This window comes from Labrus mixtus, chromosome 5, assembly GCF_963584025.1.
Source record: "Labrus mixtus chromosome 5, fLabMix1.1, whole genome shotgun sequence".
Lineage (NCBI taxonomy): Eukaryota > Metazoa > Chordata > Actinopteri > Labriformes > Labridae > Labrus > Labrus mixtus.
Window position 1 is genome coordinate 2,616,697 of NC_083616.1, and position 15,461 is coordinate 2,632,157.

The window sequence follows — 15,461 nt, forward strand, 5'->3', positions numbered from 1 at the left end:
TGTGTGTTAGCAATTTGAGTGTTATTGCATGGCCTTGCGGAACAGTCTTTTACATTTCACTGCACATCTGTATGAGCATGTGACAAATAAAAATCTTGAATCTTGAATCTTGAACGAGCACCATTGGTCCAGAAGCGGACCTCAGCTCATGCTTTGAGTGTGGGCTCATGCATGCATGGGGTGGAGAGCGAGCAGGGAGACAGGGAGGCGTCTGATTGGTTCATCAGATTGGTACCTCGTGGCAGACATTGGTTGAAGTTTTTACAGACTTACAACTGATACAGATGGCAGATTTTCTTTGTTCCTTTTTCAGAGAACATGAGTTATTAATGTCTGTCAGGACCTAAAGACAGTTTCAACCAAAATCTTAAAAAGTGTATACCGTGTCTTTAACTATTCTGTCTGTGTTGCTGTGAAGTCTGATGTTGGTTGTGTCTGTTGTGATTTCATTTTTTTTTAACCTGCAGAACAGGAAGCTGCTGTAAACCAGTTTGAACTGAGTCAGGCTCGTTTAACTGAAACTTTTGTAATGATACTTTTAACCTCTCCTGTATAAATAAAACATGTCCTTTTTTTCCTTGTCCGTGTCTTGAGTCAGATAGTTCATCAAGCAGACAAGTGAAAACACAGAGTAGTGTGTGTTTCTTCACAGTGCCTGAAGCTTTAAGTTTGACCTCCCCCACCCCTCCATGTCCCTCTCACCTTCTCCCTCTCTCTCCTCTTGCCCTGGGGCACCGATGGGTGGGTCTCCAGGAGGAGCAGGCGAGGGGGGGCCCATGGCAGCACCCATTCCTAGACTTGAAAAAAAAAAAACAGAAAGGATGATGGGTAGCTATGGACGTCATTGAGACAGTGCTCGGGCGAAGAGAAATGAGGTAAATATCAATGGCGGTGGTCTCACATAGCCCATTACTCAATGTCTGCAGCTCGCTGTCTGAGCATCAGCGCACAGCAGCCTCAGGGTTCACACCACCACCACTGTCCTCCCGCAGAATCGTACCCAGGCGAAAATAAAGCAACCCGAGCCGGGCATAAATCATTAGGAACATTTGTTACCTCGGGTAATTGTGCTTCATTCATCTTCAGGCCTTTTTTTTTTTTTTCCATTTGTCAACTCCCAGAGGCGGCTGGGTGTCAGCCGTGCAGGTCTGTGCTGCAGGTTAGCATGACTGTGGCTAACCAGAGCTGCAGGACCTCGGGAGGCCTGCAGGAAGCATGACACACAAAACAGAAGAGTGATACTACACAAGGCCACTATTCAGAGCTCTGTGTGCATCACATGTCTGTGATGGGTGCATCTGTGACCATGTACTCCAGGGATCGTGATGCATTCTGTCATTCACTGTTTGGTCAAAATTAACACAAATATAGAATAAATAGATCCATCATGCAAAATATGCATCAGTCAAACCTTAATGGAGAGCTGTCCTCTAGTAAGATAAAGGAGAACTGGGATGGGAAAATGGCATTATGAACGTTACTGAAAATGACTAACTAGCTTTACTTATAATTGCTATTATCAAAACGTAACTGAGTTACTAACAGAGTTACTGCTTTATAAAAGTAACTAGTTACTTGGGAAAGTAGCTTGAGCGTTACTTTTTTATGATTGACGCAATCCTCATATTTGTATTCACATCACTAAGTGCTGCGGTGCTGCGACAACTTGCACATTTCAAATAACACACATATTTAACTGTCTGTAGTCCGGCTTGCAGATCGTAAAGCAGGCGGTGTTTTAAATGAAGCCGGCTGTTTGTCTGGAGCGTCTCCTTCTGCCAAGCTAACGTGAGCTGTACCTTGGTCTCCAGAGTCTGCAGCGCTGCGTTCTTGTGACAGAAGTTTTCCTTCCTGCACATAAACTACAACTACAACCTTCTTTCTCCCATGGTGTTACTGTGCAGATGTTAGCATAACTTTGCCCGCTTGTTGTCCGCTGTTTCACATCAAGTAACGAGAGCTTTTAAATGTAAGTTTTAATTATAACGTCTTTATTGAATCTGGAAGCAACTCTGGAAGCAACTGGCATTACAGTAACGCATTACTTAGTAATATTAGTAACCAACATTGTTTCCTACTTCTACTACTGCTGCTTAATACCTGATGTATTCACCTTTTTATTTTTGATATATTGTATTTTGTAATATTTTTTATTGATACTGTTTTGTTAACATCTAAACAACCTTCATTTCTCTTTTCTTTTTCTCAAATGCTAGCCCCTCTTAGCTGAAGGCTAATAGCATGCTAATAGCATGCTAATACTATGCTCAGAGTGTCAATGCTAACAGCAGTTATGTCTCGTTGTTGTACTTTGTTGGTTTACTCTGCTTGTTAGAGCTAAAGAAGGGTTCAAAGTGCAGCATTGGGCCCATTAAAATGTCACAGGTTTTGCAGCCTTTATGGTTTTGTATGCAGGAAAAGTTAAACTCTGACCACCATCGGACTGTGTCGTCCGCTAAACCACCGCCGTCCTCATTCATACACCTCCTGCTCTGACCTCCACCTCAGCAGCGAGGAAGTGTGGACAACAGGAACGAGAGGAATACAAAGGAGAAATCCTTCCTGCATATTATCCCATATGCTCTTTTGTAAAGCGTCTCGAGATAACACTTATGAATCAGCACTTTACAAATAATGATTGATTTATTGAATGATGTCATTAGAAGAAAAGCCAGGTGATCAAAATAGTGACACATCCTGTTCAGACATGTTTCTGTTTAGTTCATCCTTTCAGCTACTTTACATAAAGCAGCTGCTGATCAGAGCATCATCTCTCTAACTCACAAATTGTTTGTTATAATTCATTCTCTCCGTTAACTGACAGTGAAATCATTTCAATCAATGTGTGAACACACCTGAAACACAGCTGACAATAGGAGAGCGAGGGAGAGAGAGAGAGAGAGCGAGCAGAGGAGAGGGGCGTGTTTTAATGTGTATTGTGATCCATTCTTTAGGAAGCCATCTATTAACACCAATTGTAACCTCGCTGCCTTGGAACCTGTCTTCAGCTGTTAACACCCTGCCACCTCCATTCACCTCAGTGACACACACGTCGTTAACACATCGTCCATGTGGAACACACACACACACACACACACACACCTACTACACACACACACACAAACACTTTAGTTGTTTTCACATATGCTTTCCTGAACATTTCAAGAGAATTGTGTTAAATCCTGAAATCTTCCTGATCTGGTTGTTCACACATACACTTCAAAGGGGAGGACTATCCCTTCTGAAGGGGGGCGAGGGGGTCTCCTGAGGTAAGACATGACATAAAAAGAACAACAAAGAAGTGGCGGGCGAAGTATCAGAGTTCTCTATACGACGCTATAATGAGAATATCTGCCTTTATATCAATTGTATGTGTAGTTTGACAGAATCACAATATCAACAAAAGGGTGGAGTTTCTCACTAAAGGACCAGGATGTCTCTCTTATAGTTTGTTAGCTTGATGCTAATACATAATGGAAATTCTATGATCTGGCTGACAGAATTGATATTTAGATTGCGGTAATGTTGAACGTGGAAATTAATTATTTTTACTTTTCATCCTTTACAAAGAGCACCCTATGTACTCATGAGTCATGCTAGCCTGGTCTGGTCTGATCCAGTGACACTGCAAGCTTTGCTCCTTACATCTCAAGCTGTCAATCAATCAATCAAACTTTATTTATAGAGCACCTTTCAGACAAATTAAATTGCAATTCAAAGTGCTTTACAAGAGTGCAGAAAAGTTATTGATGAAAAAGTAGTTTATAAAATCATTGAGAGACTAATGCACACCAATAAGAATTAAAAAAAAAATATATATATATATAAAAATGAAAAAATAAAATCCGACACATAAGAGCAATAAGATATTAAAATGAATACATAGGAGAAGAATATTTAAAATTGTAGTAGGATAAAAAAGACAAAACAATAATGTTAAGATTTGAATTTATATAAAGCACTGAAGACAGACTGAATAAATGAGTTTTAAGACTGCGTTTAAAAATCTCAATATTCTCAGCTATGTGAAGCTATGTGAACTTCTGGGTGGTGGAGTGTAAAATGCTCATCCTCGATGCACCTCTCTTTTGTATTGAAGAGGAGCAAATCATGTACAACTTATAACAGGAGTATACAGAGGCCCAGAGTGCTGGAGTCTATAGCGCTCGAGACTGGAAACACATCACTAATCAGAAACTTTAAAGATGTAGACCATTGTGCTCAAGGACTACAAAATATTTACTTTGCCCTGTATTTCAAACACATTTAAAAAAACATTTTTCAGTGATGTTTGTCCTTGTGGGGGAGTGTTGGACCAGCCGCCACTGGCAGAAGCAGAGATATCCAGAGATATTCTTAAATTCCTAGAAAGACGTCCAAATGGTTCCTCAGTTTGATGCAGCTCAATGCTACGTCTGTTTTTAGGCCCGCTCCTCTGTTGGACTCAAGAATGCATAGATTTCTCCATGACAAGTAAACTAAACATTACATGTAGATTTGGTGGAGTGGTCATCTAAAGCAGAATGTAATATAATCTCCATATACTCTAAAAGATACATGCAAATGTTGAGTCACAAGAGAAATGTTTAACCAGAGAAATGAGGATTGGGGATCTGTGATTAAGAGAGACAGAGAGGTTGCTACAAAGAGAGGGAGACAAACATCCAGAGAGTGTTTTGGGCTCCTCTAAGAGATGTACGAATGGCTGGGTGGCTGCTGCTGACAGGTGAGGATGTCTTTTATCAACAGCTGTTAGGAAGCCAGTGGAGATATGAGGACAGATAACACAGGCAGGCAGCAAGAGAGAGAGAGAGAGAGAGATGGAGGGAAACCGCAGACAAGGTGTGCGAACAACCACAGCCACATTCTCAGCCTGCTAACACCCTTTCACCACTTCCAGTCTCACCTCCTCCCACACATACACTTATCTGCCCCCAAAATCTGAAGGAGGCGGATGCTCCGAGGATCTACACATCGCTCGCTGCGGCATAATTAATAGAAGGCATGCAGCCAGCCGTTGCCTGAGCTCACTAACACACGCTCGGTCCCAAAACAAACAAAGCAGCGATCTAGAGCAAACAATGGTAAAGCCCTCGAGCCGCTTATCAGGAACTCGTCGCACGTTCCTAAGCTGTGTGCCTGACGTTTCATTATTAGGTCACATCAGAAAGATACAGAGAAACACACAAACCAAAAGGAAAATTGAAGCGACCTTTCTGACATGATTACATTTTTAAAGTTTTCATGGAGCAGCATGCTGCACAGTGGTGGTCCAGTGGTTAGCTCTGTCACCTCACAGTGAGGAGGTTCCTGGTTTGAATCCCCGTCTGACAGGAGTGTGGGTTCTCTCCGGCTTCCTCCCACAGTCCAAAGACATGCTCGTCAGACCTGGTGACTCTAAATTACCTGTAGGTATGAATGCGAGTGTCTGATTGTCTGTCTCTATATTTCAGCCCTGTAATTGGCTGGCGTACAGTCCATGGTGTAACCCCGCCTCGTCCAATGGCAGTCTGGATCAGCTCCACCCCCCCGCGACCCCGAACGGGAAAAAGGACACATGTTGCCAGGGATCGAACCCTCGACTTTCCGGTTGATAGACGACGACTCAACTGAACCACAGCCGAATTTAAAATTTAAAAAAGGGCAGAATTTTGAGCGCTGGTGCCGCAGTGGTTAGTGCACACACCCCATGCACAGAGGCTATAGACAAGGCAAGTTTATTTATGTCACACATTTCAACAACAAGGCAATTCAAAGTGCTTCACACAAGACATCAAAAGCATCATGACAGAGGAAAGAAAAGAAACATTAAAATAGAACATTTAAAAATCACTGAAATTATTAAATCTGAAAATATGTTAAAATAAAAATAATTCAAATTAAATTAAATGTCCTCCAGTCCTATAGTCCTTCAAGCGGGCTCCTGTCCCGCCTGTCATTTCCCTCTCTCTCTCTCCCTGATTTCCAACTCTATCCACTGTCCTATCTCTCTAATAAAGACACAATAAAGCCCAAAAATAAATCTTTAAAAAAGTGTATAATTTATAGAAAGAATGGATGTATATAACATATGAGTGACTTGAACAAAAAGCAACATCAGTGACGGACGTGATCTGTGAAGAAGAAGAAAAAGAACGAGTGCTTTTGAAAGTTTCCCAAAGGAAACAAAATGATAAAATTCAATATTCATACCATGAACAACAAAGTGCATCACAAAGGACAGGATGAATAAGTGGACACTAAACAAAGCCTCCTGTTGTCCTGTCATGTGAGCACGTTTGCAGTGAGACGTCCAAGCTGGCTTCAGTCCAGACGAAAGGCGCAACAGCAATATCCGTCCCCAGGGAAACATCGCTATCTCTTAGTGCACAGGTAGCGGAGGGAGGGGGATACCAGGGGTCAGCATCCTGCTTCTAAACCTGGAAGAGGAAACTAATCTGAGGTCAATCAGGGCCGGAGTGTTGAGTGAAACTCTGCATGAGGACGGGGGATTCAAAGTGTATTCCCCTCTCTCTGACTCCTCTGGCTTCATTAAAACTCTGCACCTGGGCCAAAGACTGATCCATGGGGAACTCCCTCATGGCCAGCGCCAGTCAGGCCCCCCTAAATCTGTCCCCAGCCCCTTATTCCCTTCCCACTTATCCCTCCTTCCTCTCGTGCTCTACCCTTTCTGCCACGCTGGGTCAAGCTCAGAGCCGCAGAGTCGACGAGGACAGGAAAAGGGACGAGATAGGATTAGGGAGATAACTGAGAGACCAAATGGGGCTTGTCGCTGAAGACAACAAAAGCCTAGAAAAATGATAACTCTGCAGGGTCCCTGTTTGCTGCTCTCACAATCAATAATGGGATGTAATCAGAGACATTTTCAACACTTCTCCTGGGTTTCAGGAGCACAGATGCCAGTTGTCATCCGGTGTTGAGAGGGAGACACCGGCTCAGACCCAGCTAGTACCTGACAACAAGCCTCTGTTGGTGTTCATCACACACACACACACACACACACACACACACACACACACACGGATACACACACAGGCGTGAAGACGTGCTCACATTTTAAATAAATAATAGCAAACACTAAAACTCAGTTTAGACATGGAATACATGAGCCTCTGCGATGTGTTTTACTTAAAATTATCTTTATTTTGTTCAATTTAATAATCACAAAAAATAGTTAGAAATCCATTGCAGGGTTTAATTTCATTTCTGATTTTTTTTTGTGCCTTTAATGGAGAGATAGGACAGTGGATAGAGTCGGAAATCAGGGAGAGAGAGAGTAGGGCATGACATGCGGGAAAGGAGCCACAAGCCGGACTCGAACCTGGGCTGCCTGCCCTGAAGACCCCAGCCTCCATACATGGGGTACGAGCACCAACCACTGCGCCACCAGCACCCCATCATTTATGATTTTTAAGGGGTTTCTTTTTTTTTGGATGATCTCCTTTCCATTGTTAGTTAATGAAGTTATTTGCAATGCAATACAGTCTGATTTGTATAATCTTCTCGGCACTTCAGGTAGCGAGGGAAACGCTGACAACGCTGGGCCACAGGAACCTTTTAGTACCTTGAAGAGTCGCTGTAACTTTTAGTTCTGGGGACCTTTGGTCAAAAAAAGGGGCTTGTGCATACTGCTGTTCAAATTACTCTGCTGTTTCTAATCATACCATGTCCCCTTATCCAACCACTCAACCAACCAATCATTATCTGTATAGCGTCAATTCATAGAGGTGACAATTCAAGACATGGATATGCTGCTTCTATAATTTTTCGGGGGTGATTTCTTCATGCACAAACTAAGACGATTGATATAAAGTACGAGTGGTTTTCAGAACTGCATTAAAAGTATAAATAAGGTAATAAACATACCAGAAGAGGCTATGAGTCATGGATTATTTGGAGAAAACAGACAAATCTATGTTACATGAGACATTAAACTCCCCCATGTAGCTGGAATGGAATGATCCATGTGCTGGACTCTGAGACTGGCAGTCGACTGAGGCTCTGACGTACAAATCGAGTATTCAAATATTCTGGGTCACCCCTGGATGTCTGTGATGAACTTGTGTTTTTCCCTGTTTGCTTCAGGTTGCATCATTGGTGGATTCTAAAGCGTATTTGTTCTGTGGAAACCTTAAGGGGTGCCCTGTGGACTTCTCCTGTAAACAAACAGGGCTGCTGTTTACATATAGTGTTTCTCACCAAAAACACAATGTGTGTAATTCATATCCTTCGGCTGAAGACATTTGCAAAGCTGACTTTTTAAAAAAAAATAGGAAACCTGCTTGTTTACAAACTTTAAACTTTAAGTCTTTTTTTTTTTTTACTTATATTGATCTTGCATTTCTGTTTCTTGGTGTCTACATCCGTTTTCACTTATGCACTCCGGATTATATCTAGATCATTTCAGGACTTCCCCGGAGATTCTTCCTGACCTGGCTGTTCACACATGCTCCTCACAGCTGGAGACTATCCCTATCAGACAGGAGGGGGGTCGGGGGGGGGGGGGGGGGGGGGGGGGGGTCACCCTAGCTAAGATGTGATGTAAAAAAACAACGCTTGAGTCAAATTATCCAGAGAATATCCTGCTGCGTTCTCACATCGACTCACTTGGACTTGCTGCGGAAAAACATACTAGGGGTCTGATAAGAGAAACTCTGAGTGAGAAATTCAGCTTTTTGCATTCACATAAACAGCTCCTCATACCAAAATATTTAGAGTTTTCCAGGAGATTGTGTAAAAGCACTATTATTGAACCGTATGAAGTTAAATTTTGGAACCGATCCGCCGTTGTCAGATGATGTCTCTGGGCAAGAACCTCCAAACTTAAAGTACTGCAGTTAGAGATGAAAGACATGATATCAGAAAAGTTAAATATTCATATTTTAAGGTGAACAGAAAGTGCATGGTAAGTCTCTGTGCAGGTCTGACATGTCATAATATGGGCTCAGTCCTGATCTTATCCAGATGATGATCAATTCAGGCGATGTGCCAAATTTAAACAACAAGCAAACAAGAATGATCATCAAACTAAAGTTAACTTTCCCCTCGGAGCTGTTTCCTCTGGAGGCATGCAGTCGGCGTCTCCTGCACCGCTCCTCAATTCATTATAATGTGTGATGTATTGTCACAGATTGTCATTGTTAAATGCTGTAAGGTGCTCTTTGTTCTGACACAAATATTTGACTGACACGTCTCACAAAAGCACAAGACAATAAAGACATGTGTGCTAGAAGGTATGATGAATATTATTACTCTGCTTTTAAAGAGGTCTGTCTGCTGGCCCATGCCACACGTCCTGCCAGAGAGTGTTTACATCGAGAACATATTCCCACTGAGTCACTCACTTCAGTCGGCCTGTGTGGCGTCACACAGCTGCTGCAGCCTCTGCCCGGTCTGGATCTGTTGTTATTGTTACTGGTAGCATTACCACGCTTAAGTGCGACAACATAATTTGTAACAATAAGAAGACAATTTGCCCGATGCCATGTGTGCACAACATGTACCTATAGCTCTGTGAGTGGAGAGAGACAGAGAGAGAGAGAGGGACACACACACACACACACACACACACACACACACACACACACACACACTGAGAGGAACAAGCCTGCACACACAAAACACATGCTAGCTCGCCGTCTCACTACAGTTTGTCTCCCAAACACAAGCCGGCTCAGATTTCAGGTCTTGTGGTCTCTAAAATATATATCGAAGTACACATCAGGCTGCGTGTCACCGCTGTTTACAGGAAAGTGATTTATGAGGCTTTCTGGGGAGAGAGGAGAGAGAACGCTGATATGGGCTGAATGTGTTTTTTAAGAGTGAAGCCGAGAGGAGGTCAAGCTACCGAGGCAGTTAAATAACCACCAGGAAAGTCCTTAATGCAGATTATTTATCAAAGAGAAAAACTCTAGATAGCTTTTTTTAATGTTCATGAAGACATCAAAGAGGCATTAGTGAACAAGTCTCCACTGTGATATCTTTGTCCGGATGTGGAACCTTGCCATAATGCTTGAGTAAATGCCAGGCATAACTGCATGGGAGTTACATAAACATAGTTTTGCATGTTGTCAAATAAAGCGAGCCTGCCAGGCTGTGGAAGATCTATGTTCCTCTCCATGCCGTCGTCATATGACTTTGTGTTGGACTTCAGCGACTCGTCCGACTGGTACGGTTCCATTTTACTGAGACTGAATGTGTGAATCCATGCTTGTGTGTGTGTAGCAGGTTTGACTCCTTGCACATGTAGTGTATGGTGAGTTATATAGCACACGTTGCACACTTCACAGCCCCCCCCCCCGACTGTGTATTCTCAAAACAGGCTTCTTTGGCAAATATGCCATCATGGAGGCATGCTGGTGTATTGTCAGGAGAGAGAGAGAGAGATAACATCTTTTTTTTTCAGGAAATAGAAAAGAACTCCACTCACAGCTTAGCAGATATGAGGGCTTTGAGTTTTCCACATGCAGGGTTCACAAATTAGAGCCTCGGCTTTTCTTTTGTTACAAAAACAAAGTGAGCAAAGAAAGGGCAAAAATATGAGGACATGGAATTAATTTGGGTGAGTCTTCCTCATGCCGTGTGCACTTATGCACCCTCATACCATCACCAACGCTTGGATTTGAACGGGTTCACTGATAACAAGCCAGATGGTCTCTCTCCTGTTCAGCCCAGAGAACGGGGGGGCGTCTGGGATTCCCAAAACAGAAAGTCACAGTTTTTCACTTTGCCACAGAGCATGTTAAACAATCCCACTCTGAGATCCATCAGGGGCAGTTCTGAATCTGATTTCTAAACAGTTCCTCTTTGCATGGTAGAGTTTAAGCTTGCGTTTGTAAAAGCAGGGATGAAATGTATGCACAGACAAAGGCGTCTGGAAACGTCCCTGAGCTCATGCAGTGATGCCAACAACAGAATCCTGTATGTTTTTAATGTAGGGTCGATTGAAGGTCCCAACATCACGGCTCTCCAAATAATGGTTTTCTGCCTTGTGTCCTGCATACAGAGATCACTTCAGAATCTCTGAATCTCTAAAGGATGATATGGATGTGGTCTTTCACAGAGTGTTGAACCCCCGGCGTCTCTTGGATGCTCAGTCGACCTTATAGTGAGATGTTTCATCAGGAATTTTCCCGCTTTCTATTTCCCCCGTCTCAGCTTTTTGAAACCTGTTGCTAGTATCTAAATCAAAATGAATACATAACTTTCCCAGAAACAAGTTTCTCAGGGTTTTCTTTTTCTCTTTGTGATGTTATCGGTCAACTATGGGATTTCCATGTTTTGGAAAACCTCACATTCTGTTTTTATTCACATATTAATCATTGTCCAAACTTTTGGGAGGTTGAGTTTACAGCTGTACGTAAGTGTTGAGTTTGTTTCCTAGTACCAAGCAGCTTTCTCTTTTTGAGAGTTAAGTGATATACAATCCCAAAAAATCATTAAACAAAAGAAGTTTTATCACAGCAGAAAATGAAAACTATGTTCGTCAAAATGTACACCAAGGGCATCTCTTGGAGATAATACATTTTGGCTTAAAGGTCCAATCAGTGAGATCATGTTGATGAAAGACACCAAATCCCAGAATGCACAGCACCGCAGGCCACTCCCACTAAGGTCCTCTAGTTCAGAATCAGAAATACTTTATTAATCCCATAGGGAAATTCGATCGTTACAGTTTCTCCAAAATATACAGTATAGCAGTAGAAATATAGTAATAAAAACATTTACAGACATATTTACTTCAACACATAAGACCATTTCCTCAACTGATTCAGAGATTTCTTCCAGAATTGATCTTGGAAATTCCTGTCAGAAAACAGACTCTATGTCTGTGTCCATAGGCAAACAGTGAGAGCACCGACACTACCAGTCTGCCCCAGCTCGAGCCGGCCCCGGCTCCTCGTCCTCACCGCCGCCGACAGGCAGGCATTATGTCTCGGCTGCTGAGCTGGCAGCGGCCAGTGGCGGCAATATAACAATATAGCCGCGAGACGGTTGCTGCCGACAGGCGGTCTTGTGTCACGGAGCGCGCCATTATCAGCTTTCTCCATAGAGCCTGTTAGCATAGCTTCCAAGCAATATGGCGGACGTTAAGTTTCGATTCTGGGAGTGAGTTCCCACCCACTGATCTGTGATTGGTCTGTAGTTTCAGTGGTCGAAAATATGAGGAACTAGCGTTGTAGTTTCACCCCACTAACCACAACAGCTTCCAGTGACGCAAAAATCGTCATTTTGCATCACTGGAAGCTCATTTTCAGGCTTAGAAATACAAAGATTTCACATCTCAGGAGAAAATGAGGGCAGGATGCACGACCATTCAAAAATACTACCAGGTTTCTAATGATACAAAGCTTAATGCTAATGGGTGAAGTATCCCTTTAAGGAAACATGCTATGTTGAAGTGCTGGCTTCTCTGACAACAATGCAGCAGCCAGTATGTCCTCCTTCTAACTTTAGATTCTGCTCCTGAATGCTCTGGATTTGTGTGGACACAGCCATTTTGGACGCCCCTCGGTTTGCCAGATATGAGAGCAGTTATCAGGTCAACAGGTGTTGCAGTGATGGAAGCGGACAAGAGAAGTGGTTCAGATAGAAGTGAGTGTACCCGACCTAAAAAGCCTCTGCATGTTTCTAATAAGCTCCACAAGCAGAAACGTGCTCAAACTAGGATCAATATTGGAGATGTTTTTGAAAAATGGAGAGAGGTTAGAACACAGAAAGGTTTACAGACCCATACAGAGCTGGATAAACACTGAAGCTTCAGAGTCCACCACATGGTGACCTGTGTGAGCATCGACTCCAGAGAGGAGGGGGGGGGGGGGGGGAGACAGCTCTCTATGATGTTTAGAGTTTAGACTGCAGTACCTATTTTAAACACTAGGGGTCAGAGTTACATACTGCTCCTTTAAGCATTTCTATTTTTTTAAACACCATCTTGTAAGTCAAACTAATAACCCATCATTCTTACTGATTGGCACAGTATACAAACTTTTAAATGCCTGTACTTGGTAGCATGTTGGCGGCCCATCAGAAACCATTACGATCAATTTATTGTTCTTGGCGATTAAATCAATTTGGACCCTGATAATGAGTTTGACGGCAGGTCAAACTGTGAGAAGAACAATACGAGCCACATGTGCCTCTCTGCAGTTACAAACCACATGAAACAGACAGAGATGGGGGTGAGAGGAGGAGCAAGGGAACCAATTCAATCCAGATATGTCCAGAGTCAAACATGCAGCGGAAGGTGGCCCGGGCTCAAACACCAAAAAACGACCACCCCAAAGTCACCCTGCGGTCTCACCGAAGACAAATGGAGCGCTTAGGCTCAGTGGCATCAAATAGATCTAGTTACAGAACAGCTCAGTCGTCCTCTGCTTTGTGTTTGAGAGTTAATTGTAGAGTTTGGGCACACCGCTTTCTTCCAAGTATGCAAAGAATTTCAACAAAGAAGGAAAGAAACAGGAGAAAAGAAAATATTAAAATCAATACAAAGTTTCTTGTGTTCTTTGGCAGAACAAGAGCAGTCAATTTTTTTTTCCATAGTGTGAGATGGAGAAGGCAGTATAAGGAGTGTGGTGTTTATTGGTTTCTGCCAAGCCAGTCAGAGAAGCAAACACAAGCAGAGTGAAACCTGATCGACTGGCACGCTGCCTGGACTAGCGGCGGCGCGGTGCAGCGTCGGGGGGAAAAACACAACCAAACATACATAAGCACAGGACCCAGGTCTCCAAATAATCACAAGATGAGCAGGCCAGATAAAAAACACACATCAGTGGATTAAAGGCAGGACCTCAAAAAATGTCTCGGCACGTTTTATGGCAACACTTGAACAGGAGCATGGAGGATCTTTGTGAAAGTCTGACTGAGGAAGACTTGTAAGCGTCTCCTCGGATGAGGGGAAGTTTTTCCGATTGAAGTCGACTAATTCCATCTCCTTGATCCCGTCCCACTTCACTTTTCTAACCCCCTTCCACACACACACACACACAGACAAATACACACACTCTGGCCCCGGCAGGAAAATCCCTCTGTGGCCAGACATTTCTTTTTAACTTGATATGCTTGTGAATCACCCCCAGTGCTGCAGTGCTGCTCCACTAATGAACTCAGGGCCCACAGACGGCCATGTCCATGCCCTGCTACGCTCCTCCATCACACTGGAAAACAGGATCCAGCTGCCCCAGCACCCTGTCATTACAGGGGGAAAAAAAAAACTCCCAGAACACCCCTAGACCCATCGCATCCTCTGACCACATCTTAAACTCAACCGACTTAACCCCGCTAACCTGCCTCCACCTTCAACCCTGCACCCAGCTGTAACAATAACCTGTAACTCGCATTATTAATTTCTTCTCTTGATCACTTGTTTTAATTGCAACCCAAGGTTTGGGCAGTCCCACTTCCTGTAGTAAAACCATTCACTCCTAAAATATACTCTGCAGAAGATGAAGCCTTTGAGAACACAAATCCACAAGTCTTTGGACTCACTGTGTGATTTAGGTCTATAGGACATATGAAGCGTTTAAGTTTGATTCAAAATTTGAATTATTATCTGTAAACCTTTCTTATATTATATTTACATACTTCAGGTTCAGGGCCGTGCAAACAGCAGACTGAGGAAGAACATGTGCCCACACACTTTGCTAAAATGTCACAAAAAAGTTTTTATTCCATCCCAATCACAACATCTGGACCAGAGGTCTTCTTCAGGTGAGGTTTTTGAATAAAGAAGGGGGAGGCACACTCAGTATATAGATTTAACACCAATAGGCTGACAGCAGGTGTGGTGAAACACATCGTTAAATGGTAAACTAACTTGTTATTTTCTAGTCTTCTGACTACTCAAAGTGCTTTTAAACCGCAGGTCACACCTACACATTCACACACTGATGGTAGAGGCTGCTGAGTAAAGAGTCCATCAGTATTAACTCATCCATTCATACACATTCACACACTGATGGTAGAGGCTGCTGTGTAAAGTTGCCAGTATTAACTTGGGGTTAAAGGTCTTGGCCAAGGACACATCGGACGGCTGCAGGAGCTGGGGGTCAGACCCAAGTCCTTAAAGTTGAGAGACGACCGACTAATACAAATAACATTGTACAAAAACATCACAATCAAAGAAAACTCCCAAACCATGAGGCATGAACATGTAAAGAGAACCAGGAGAAAAGACATGGAGCATGTCAAATATGATTAAAAAGGTTTTAAGCATGTTAAAAGATTTAGAAATCACAGTTTCTTTGGATGGTGTAGATTGTTGCGACTGACGAGACATGAAGCTTCCTTGTTTAAAATGTACTTTCTATCTGTACCACTTTTCTTATTTGGGGTCGCGGAGGGGTCCCAGCTGTCATTGGTCAAGAGGCAGGGTTAAATCCTGGACTGTTCACTAGTCCATCACAGAGCTGACATATAGAGACAGACAACCAGCCACACTCACATTCACACCCATGGGC